This window comes from Salmo salar, unplaced genomic scaffold, assembly GCF_905237065.1.
Source record: "Salmo salar unplaced genomic scaffold, Ssal_v3.1, whole genome shotgun sequence".
Lineage (NCBI taxonomy): Eukaryota > Metazoa > Chordata > Actinopteri > Salmoniformes > Salmonidae > Salmo > Salmo salar.
This window is the reverse complement of record NW_025548564.1, coordinates 237871-248449: the sequence shown is the minus strand read 5'-3', so window position 1 is coordinate 248449 and position 10579 is coordinate 237871. Positions and strand designations below refer to the sequence as shown.

The 10579-nt window shown below is 38.1% G+C and overlaps 1 long non-coding RNA gene across 1 annotated transcript; it reads left to right on the top strand.

Annotated features, from left to right (window-relative positions):
• The first annotated feature begins 674 nt into the window (after window positions 1–674).
• On the top strand, window positions 675–1625 carry LOC106596621 (uncharacterized). The gene is made up of 3 exons (XR_006763616.1): window positions 675–912; window positions 1104–1214; window positions 1403–1625. It is a non-coding gene; the product is annotated as an uncharacterized lncRNA (long non-coding RNA).
• The last annotated feature ends 8954 nt before the right edge of the window (window positions 1626–10579 follow it).

The window sequence follows — 10579 nt, the reverse complement described above, 5'->3', positions numbered from 1 at the left end:
AGCATTAATCTTTTGGTCCATTTTTAACGTTAAACATCAGTAATATTTTCACACAACCTATCCTATGTCTAGATAAAAAATGATGACAAACTCACGTTTCTCAGATTTATGCGCAGGAGCAAAAAAATGAAGTGATGACATGTCAACTTCCTTGGATTCTAATTTGCTCTCTGTTTATCATAGACGCTTCAAACAACTTTATAAAGATCGTTGACATCTAGTGGAAGCCGTAGGTGTTGCGAAATGAATCCTTTCTCACTATGGTATCTATAAAACAATGACACTAAATAGTACAGTCACAAAATTCACATTTTTTTTAATCTATTTTTCACAGGTTTTTGCCTGCAATATGAGTTTTGTTATACTTACAGACACCATTCAAACTGTTTTAGAAAATTCAGAGTGTTTTCTATCCGAATGTGTTAATAATATGCATATCCTATCTTCTGAGTTGGTGTAGGAGGCAGTTAAAAATGGGCACATATTTTTTTCAAAATGTCTCAATACTGCCCCCGAGCCCCAACAGGCTAAGAGAGTAGTTCTGTTTTTATTTCATCTTTATTTAACCAGGTAGGCCAGTTGAGAACAAGTTCTCATTTACAACTGCGACCTGGCCAAGATAAAGCATAGCAATACGACACATACAACATCACAGAGTTACACATGGAATAAACAAAACATTCAGTCAAAAATACAATAGAACAAAAGAAAACAATGTTTATGTTTAATGTTTTGTCCAGAAACCAGTCCTCCCGAGCACTCCTCTCCCCCTACCTCCTGAAGACTGTGATGATGCCAGAACACCTGTTGTTGACTGTGGGCTGTGTTGGATGTTGCTGTTCAGTCTGTGTCCTGTGTCTGCTCTCCTCCCTCCTCTCCTCCACTTGCGTCTACTCCTTCTACAAACAACAGGTGCACTGACTCTCTCAGTCAGGAATAACTTAATAACTCATTCATGTTTTAAGTCTGGGTACCTACGTTTTTAACCTTCTTTTTTTAAAGCATTTTGACCACAATATGTAAACATCTACTAACTATTAACTGAAATGTCCTAGTTTAACCTGAAACTTGGTGTTTTAATGGTGATAACTCTTCCTCTGCAGCTCCAGCTGAGACTCCACCAGGGGAAGTGACAGCAGAGAGCAGACTACAGTCAAAATGGGTGTTGTAGTTTTATTATGGGTAGCCATCTTGATTTGTAGTCCATGTATTAGGTAACCCTGCCCTTTTCAAATAGTTTTTTTGATGCCGATTATAGTCATTAATAACAGTAGATATATATATATATATAAGTTGTAAAATATTAATGTTCACATATCACTAATATTAAAATATAACATAGAATCTCTCACTCTGTCTTTCTCTCGGCCTCTTTCTCTCTCTCTCTCTGTCTCTGTCTCAGTCTTGGCCTATTTCTCTGTCTGTCTGTCTCTCTCTCTATCTGTCTCTCAGGAAGAAGGACCTGTTTTATGCATTGTTGGATATCCGTCAGGAACAGAGGAGACCAAAGAAGAAGAAGAGAGTCCAGAACTCTGACTTCAGTACCTACTCAGCCATCAATACCAGCAGAGTGTGAGACCTATACCAGCCATCAATACCATCAGAGTGTGAGACCTATACCATCCATCAATACCAGCAGAGTGAGACCTATACCAGCCATCAATACCAGCAGAGTGAGACCTATACCAGTCATCAATACCAGCAGAGTGTGACCTATACCATCCATCAATACCAGCAGAGTGTGACCTATACCAGTCATCAATACCAGCAGAGTGTGACCTATACCATCCATCAATACCAGCAGAGTGTGACCTATACCAACCATCAATATCAGCAGAGGGAGACCTATACCAGCCATCAATACCAGCAGAGTGTGAACTGTACCAGCTGTCAATACCAGCAGAGTGTGAGACCTATACCATCCATCAATACCAGCAGAGTGTGACCTATACCAGTCATCAATACCAGCAGAGTGTGACCTATACCATCCATCAATACCAGCAGAGTGTGACCTATACCAACCATCAATATCAGCAGAGGGAGACCTATACCAGCCATCAATACCAGCAGAGTGTGAACTGTACCAGCTGTCAATACCAGCAGAGTGTGAGACCTATACCATCCATCAATACCAGCAGAGAATGAGACTTACACCATCTGTCAATACCAGCAGAGTGTGAGACCTATACCATCCATCAATACCAGCAGAGAATGAGACTTACACCATCTGTCAATACCAGCAGAGTGTGAGACCTATACCATCCATCAATACCAGCAGAGTGTGACCTATACCAGCCATCAATACCAGCAGAGTGTGAGACATATACCAGCCATCAATACCAGCAGAGTGTGACCTGTACCAGCTGTCAATACCAGCAGAGTGTGAGACCTATACCATCCATCAATACCAGCAGAGAATGCGACTTACACCATCTGTCAATACCAGCAGAGTGTGAGACCTATACCAGCCATCAATACCAGCAGAGTGAGACCTATACCAGCCATCAATACCAGCAGAGTGTGAGACCTATACCAACATTGCTGGGAGGACAAGGTGTAACAACAGTAATTTTGATATTTTTTAGATTTACTTAATTTTTAGGGGAAAATGTTGTCCTTTTTAAAAACCCTTTCATGTAAATTGTTTATGTTTTAACTTTTGTCTGTAACCTTTTCATAATAATAACAATATTGATTTAGAAAATGTTTTGAAGCTCAGCGAATAATGTTTAAAAAGCTCTTGTTATAGTTTTAGTTTGTAATTCTAGGTGTTAAAGTTCATTGTTTTCCATTTGTAAGTGTATTGATATGTATTAATGAGTCTGAATAATTATTGATTCAGTTTAATTAGATGTTATTTCATCATTTATTTGTCTCCCCCTAACATCTCTTAGATCACGAGGTCGTCGTATTTTGTTTGACAAATGCTTCAGCAAACCATTCAGAGCTATCTGGGGGTGTGAATTAGATTTGAAGGGGTGTGACTTACAGGTGAATAAGGTGTGGCTTAGAAATAAAGAGGGTGTGGCTTTAGAGGATGACAGAGATGCATATACAGAGCATGAAGGCTAAGGGGTGTGGTTTATATGTTAAGGGGTGTGGTTTATATGTTAAGGGGTGTGGTTTATATGTTAAGGGGTGTGGTTAATATGTTAAGGGATGTGATTTATATGTTAAGTGGTGTGATCTATATGTTAAAACCTCTTACATCTAGATGTTCCGCTAGCGGAACACCACTCCAATATCCAATGATAAGGCGTGGCGCGAAATACAAACTCCTCGAAAATCCGAAAACGTCCATTTTTCAAACATATGACTATTTTACACCATTTTAAAGACAAGACTCTCCTTTATCTAACCACACTGTCCGATTTGAAAAAGGCTTTACAACGAAAGCAATACATTAGATTATGTCAGCAGAGTACCCAGCCAGAAATAATCAGACACCCATTTTTCAAGCTAGCATATAATGTCACAAAAACCCAGAAGACAGCTAAATGCAGCACTAACCTTTGATGATCTTCATCAGATGACACACCTAGGACATTATGTTATACAATTCATGCATGTTTTGTTCAATCAAGTTCATATTTATATCAAAAACCAGCTTTTTACATTAGCATGTGACGTTCAGAACTAGCATACCCCCCGCAAACCTCCGGTGAATTTACTAAATTACTCACGATAAACGTTCACAAAAAACATAACAATTATATTAAGAATTATAGATACAGAACTCCTTTGTGCAATCGAGGTGTCCGATTTTAAAATAGCTTTTCGGTGAACGCACATTTTGCAATATTCTGAGTAGATAGCCTGGCCATCATGGCTAGCTATTTTGACACCCACCAAGTTTAGCACTCACCAAACTCAGATTTACTATAAGAAAAATTGGATTACCTTTGCTGTTCTTCGTCAGAATGCACTCCCAGGACTTCTACTTCAATAACAAATGTTGGTTTGGTTCCAAATAATCCATAGTTATATCCAAATAGCGGCGTTTTGTTGTGCGTTCAAGACATTATCCGAAGGATAACGAAGGGTGATGCGCCCAGATCGTATCGTGACAAAAAAGGTCAAAATATTCCATTACCGTACTTCGAAGCATGTCAAACGCTGTTTAAAATCAATTTTTATGCGATTTTTCTTGAAAAAAAGCGATAATATTCCGACCGGGAGTCGTTGTTTTCGTTCAAATACTGAAAATTAAAACATGGAGTCGTCTCATGCATGCGCGCACCAGTGTCATTGTTCTCAGATCGACCACTTACCAAATGCGCTACTGTTTTTCAGCCATGGTCTGCAAAGTCATCATTCAACGTTCTGGCGCCTTCTGAGAGCCTATGGGAGCATTAGAAAATGTCACGTTACAGCAGAGATCCCCTGTTTTGGATAGAGATGGCAAAGAAGGCCAAGAAATTGTCAGACAGGGTACTTCCGGTACAGAATCATCTTAGGTTTTGGCCTGCCATTTGAGTTCTGTTATACTCACAGACACCATTCAAACAGTTTTAGAAACTTTGGAGTGTTTTCTATCCAAAGCTAATAATTATATGCATATTCTAGTTTCTGGGCAGGAGTAATAATCAGATTAAATCGGGTACGTTTTTAATCCGGCCGTGAAAATACTGCCCCCTATCCATAACAGGTTAAAACATCCTAAATATTGATGCTATACATCATTTGACATGTTTCTACCAACGTAAATATAACTTTTTTTGACTTTTCGTCGTGACATTTTGGCGCGCTTCCTGCATTTTAAGTAGTGGACTAAACGCGTGAAAAAAAGGAGATATTTGAACATAAATGATGGACTTTATTGAACAATACAAACATTTATTGTGGAACTGGGATTCCTGGGAGTGCATTCTGATGAAGATCATCAAAGGTAAGTGAATATTTCTAATGTAATTTTTGTCATTTCTGTTGACTCCAAAATGGCGGGTATCTGTTTGGCTTGTTTTGATATCTGAGTACTGTACTCAGATTATTGTAAAATTTGCTATCGCCGTAAAGCTTTTTTGAAATCTGAGAGAGCGGTTCCATTAAGGACAAGTGTATCTGTAATTCTTTGAATAACTGTAGAATATTTTATCAACGTTTATGATGGGTATTTCTGTAAATTGATGTGCACATTCACCGGAGGTTTTGGGAGGCAAAACATTTCTGAACATTACATGCCAATGTAAAATGCAGTTTTTGGATATAAATATGAACTTTATCGAGCAAAACATACATGTATTGTGTAACATGAAGTCCTAGGAGTGCCATCTGATGAAGATCATAAAAGGTTAGTGATTAATTTTAGCTGTATTTCTGGTTTATGTGACGCCTCTCCTTGCTTGGAAAATGGCTGTGTGGTTTTTCTTGTCTCGGCGCTGTCCTAACATAATCTAATGTTATGCTTTCGCCGTAAAGCCTTTTTGAAATCGGACAATGTGGTTGGATTAACAAGAAGTGTATCTATAAAATGGGATATAATAGTTGTATGTTTGAGAAATGTGAATTATGAGATTTTTGTTGTTTTGAATTTGCCGCCCTGCTATTTCACTGGCTGTTGAATAGTGTGTCCCGCGGGTGGGATGCTAGCGTCCCACATACCCCAGAGAGGTTACAGTCTCTAAGTTTAACTTTTCTTAGAGCACGAGGTCATGGTATTTGGTTTGACAAATTCTCTGGCAAGTCATTCAGATGTATTTCAGGGTGTGGCTTAAAGTTGAAGAGGGTGTAGATGACAGATATGCATAACCAAAGCTTGGAGGCTAAGGGGTGTGATTTATATGTTAAGGGGTGTGATTTATATGTTAAGGGGTGTGATTTATATGTTAAGGTGTGTGATTTATATGTTAAGGTGTGTGATTTAAATGTTAAGGGGTGTGATTTATATGTTATATATGTTAAGGATGTGATTAAAATGTTAAGGTGTGTGATTTAAATGTATGGCTTTTAAATTGCTTTTAAAGGAAGGGGTGTGGTTTTAGAAGTGAATGGGGTGTGGTTTTAGAGGAAGACAGAGTTGTTGAGTAGAAACACAGCAGTTTCTATGGTTTCATAAACATGAAGCCCAGGGCTCTTTAACCCTGTTCCTGGAAAGCTACCATCCTGTAGGTTTACACTACAACCCTAATTTAGCACAATAATAATCAGCTTGTTGATAAGAAGAATCAGGTTAGTTACAACTGGGGGTTGGAGTGAAAACCTACTGGAGGGTAGCTTTCAATGAACAGGGTTGGAGGGCCCTGACGCAGCCTATGGTTGAACATTTTAAATGTTTTCAATGTTTCTCAGTAAAGCTTTCAGAAAAAATATATTATCAATAGAGTTACATAGTGAAATCAGGTTAATTATACCACATTATCAATAGAGTTACATAGTGAAATCAGGTTAATTATACCACATTATCAATAGAGTTACATAGTGAAATCAGGTTAATTATACCACAATATCAATAGTTACATAGTGAAATCAGATTAATTATACCAAATCAAAGCAAATAAAAAAAATTCGGTTGCATACACAGTTTTACAGATGTTATCACGTGCAGCTGAAATGCTTGTTTCTAGTTCCAACAGTGCAGCAATATCTGATGATATGACTAGAATACAGTATATATGTACATATGAAGTGGGTAAAACAGGATGGAAACATTATTGACTAGTATTCCATGACTATGTACATAGGGCAGCAGTCACTAAGGTGCAGGGTAGTAAAAATGTCTAAGGTGTGGGGTATAGTACTGAGTGGCTAGTGACAGTCTCTAAGGTGCAGGGTAGAGTACTCGGTGGTAGCCGACTAGAAACAGTGTCTAAGATGCACGGTAGAGTACCAGGTGGTAGCCGACTAGTAACAGTGTCTAAGGTGCAGGGTAGAGTACCGGATGGCTAGTAACAGTGTCTAAGGTGCAGGACATGGTACTGAGTGGAGGCCGGCTAGTGATAACTGTTTAACCTCTATGGGCTAGGTGGGACCTACTCAACAGCCAGTTGAATCCTGTGGCACGTTATTCAAATCCTTAGATATGCTATTACTTCAATTTTTAAAAAATATGACTATTTTACACCATTTTAAAGACAAGACTCTCGTTAATCTAACCACACTGTCTGATTTCAAAAAGGCTTTACAACGAAAGCAAAACATTAGATTATGTCAGCAGAGTACCCAGCCAGAAATAATCAGACACCCATTTTTCAAGCTAGCATATAATGTCACATAAACCCAAACCACAGCTAAATATAGCACTAACCTTTGATGATATTCATCAGATGACAACCCTAGGACATTATGTTATACAATACATGCATGTTTTGTTCAATCAAGTTCATATTTATATCAAAAACCAGCTTTTTACATTAGCATGTGACGTTCAGAACTAGCATTCCCCCCGCAAACCTCCGGTGAATTTACTAAATTACTCACGATAAACGTTCACAAAAAACATAACAATTATATTAAGAATTATAGATACAGAACTCCTTTGTGCAATCGAGGTGTCCGATTTTAAAATAGCTTTTCGGTGAACGCACATTTTGCAATATTCTGAGTAGATAGCCTGGCCATCATGGCTAGCTATTTTGACACCCACCAAGTTTAGCACTCACCAAACTCAGATTTACTATAAGAAAAATTGGATTACCTTTGCTGTTCTTCGTCAGAATGCACTCCCAGGACTTCTACTTCAATAACAAATGTTGGTTTGGTTCCAAATAATCCATAGTTATATCCAAATAGCGGCGTTTTGTTGTGCGTTCAAGACATTATCCGAAGGATAACGAAGGGTGATGCGCCCAGATCGTATCGTGACAAAAAAGGTCAAAATATTCCATTACCGTACTTCGAAGCATGTCAAACGCTGTTTAAAATCAATTTTTATGCGATTTTTCTTGAAAAAAAGCGATAATATTCCGACCGGAAGTCGTTGTTTTCGTTCAAATACTGAAAATTAAAACATGGAGTCGTCTCATGCATGCGCGCACTCAGTGTCATTGTTCTCAGATCGACCACTTACCAAATGCGCTACTGTTTTTCAGCCATGGTCTGCAAAGTCATCATTCAACGTTCTGGCGCCTTCTGAGAGCCTATGGGAGCATTAGAAAATGTCACGTTACAGCAGAGATCCCCTGTTTTGGATAGAGATGGCAAAGAAGGCCAAGAAATTGTCAGACAGGGTACTTCCGGTACAGAATCATCTTAGGTTTTGGCCTGCCATTTGAGTTCTGTTATACTCACAGACACCATTCAAACAGTTTTAGAAACTTTGGAGTGTTTTCTATCCAAAGCTAATAATTATATGCATATTCTAGTTTCTGGGCAGGAGTAATAATCAGATTAAATCGGGTACGTTTTTAATCCGGCCGTGAAAATACTGCCCCCTATCCATAACAGGTTAAAACATCCTAAATATTGATGCTATACATCATTTGACATGTTTCTACCAACGTAAATATAACTTTTTTTGACTTTTCGTCGTGACATTTTGCGCGCGCTTCCTGCATTTTAAGTAGTGGACTAAACGCGTGAAAAAAAGGAGATATTTGAACATAAATGATGGACTTTATTGAACAATACAAACATTTATTGTGGAACTGGGATTCCTGGGAGTGCATTCTGATGAAGATCATCAAAGGTAAGTGAATATTTCTAATGTAATTTTTGTCATTTCTGTTGACTCCAAAATGGCGGGTATCTGTTTGGCTTGTTTTGATATCTGAGTACTGTACTCAGATTATTGCAAAATTTGCTATCGCCGTAAAGCTTTTTTGAAATCTGAGAGAGCGGTTCCATTAAGGACAAGTGTATCTGTAATTCTTTGAATAACTGTAGAATATTTTATCAACGTTTATGATGGGTATTTCTGTAAATTGATGTGCTCATTCACCGGAGGTTTTGGGAGGCAAAACATTTCTGAACATTACATGCCAATGTAAAATGCAGTTTTTGGATATAAATATGAACTTTATCGAGCAAAACATACATGTATTGTGTAACATGAAGTCCTAGGAGTGCCATCTGATGAAGATCATAAAAGGTTAGTGATTAATTTTAGCTGTATTTCTGGTTTATGTGACGCCTCTCCTTGCTTGGAAAATGGCTGTGTGGTTTTTCTTGTCTCGGCGCTGTCCTAACATAATCTAATGTTATGCTTTCGCCGTAAAGCCTTTTTGAAATCGGACAATGTGGTTGGATTAACAAGAAGTGTATCTATAAAATGGGATATAATAGTTGTATGTTTGAGAAATGTGAATTATGAGATTTTTGTTGTTTTGAATTTGCCGCCCTGCTATTTCACTGGCTGTTGAATAGTGTGTCCCGCGGGTGGGATGCTAGCGTCCCACATACCCCAGAGAGGTTACAGTCTCTAAGTTTAACTTTTCTTAGAGCACGAGGTCATGGTATTTGGTTTGACAAATTCTCTGGCAAGTCATTCAGATGTATTTCAGGGTGTGGCTTAAAGTTGAAGAGGGTGTAGATGACAGATATGCATAACCAAAGCTTGGAGGCTAAGGGGTGTGATTTATATGTTAAGGGGTGTGATTTATATGTTAAGGGGTGTGATTTATATGTTAAGGTGTGTGATTTATATGTTAAGGTGTGTGATTTAAATGTTAAGGGGTGTGATTTATATGTTATATATGTTAAGGGATGTGATTAAAATGTTAAGGTGTGTGATTTAAATGTATGGCTTTTAAATTGCTTTTAAAGGAAGGGGTGTGGTTTTAGAAGTGAATGGGGTGTGGTTTTAGAGGAAGACAGAGTTGTTGAGTAGAAACACAGCAGTTTCTATGGTTTCATAAACATGAAGCCCAGGGCTCTTTAACCCTGTTCCTGGAAAGCTACCATCCTGTAGGTTTACACTACAACCCTAATTTAGCACAATAATAATCAGCTTGTTGATAAGAAGAATCAGGTTAGTTACAACTGGGGGTTGGAGTGAAAACCTACTGGAGGGTAGCTTTCAATGAACAGGGTTGGAGGGCCCTGACGCAGCCTATGGTTGAACATTTTAAATGTTTTCAATGTTTCTCAGTAAAGCTTTCAGAAAAAATATATTATCAATAGAGTTACATAGTGAAATCAGGTTAATTATACCACATTATCAATAGAGTTACATAGTGAAATCAGGTTAATTATACCACATTATCAATAGAGTTACATAGTGAAATCAGGTTAATTATACCACAATATCAATAGTTACATAGTGAAATCAGATTAATTATACCAAATCAAAGCAAATAAAAAAAATTCGGTTGCATACACAGTTTTACAGATGTTATCACGTGCAGCTGAAATGCTTGTTTCTAGCTCCAACAGTGCAGCAATATCTGATGATATGACTAGAATACAGTATATATGTACATATGAAGTGGGTAAAACAGGATGGAAACATTATTGACTAGTATTCCATGACTATGTACATAGGGCAGCAGTCACTAAGGTGCAGGGTAGTAAAAATGTCTAAGGTGTGGGGTATAGTACTGAGTGGCTAGTGACAGTCTCTAAGGTGCAGGGTAGAGTACTCGGTGGTAGCCGACTAGAAACAGTGTCTAAGATGCACGGTAGAGTACCAGGTGGTAGCCGACTA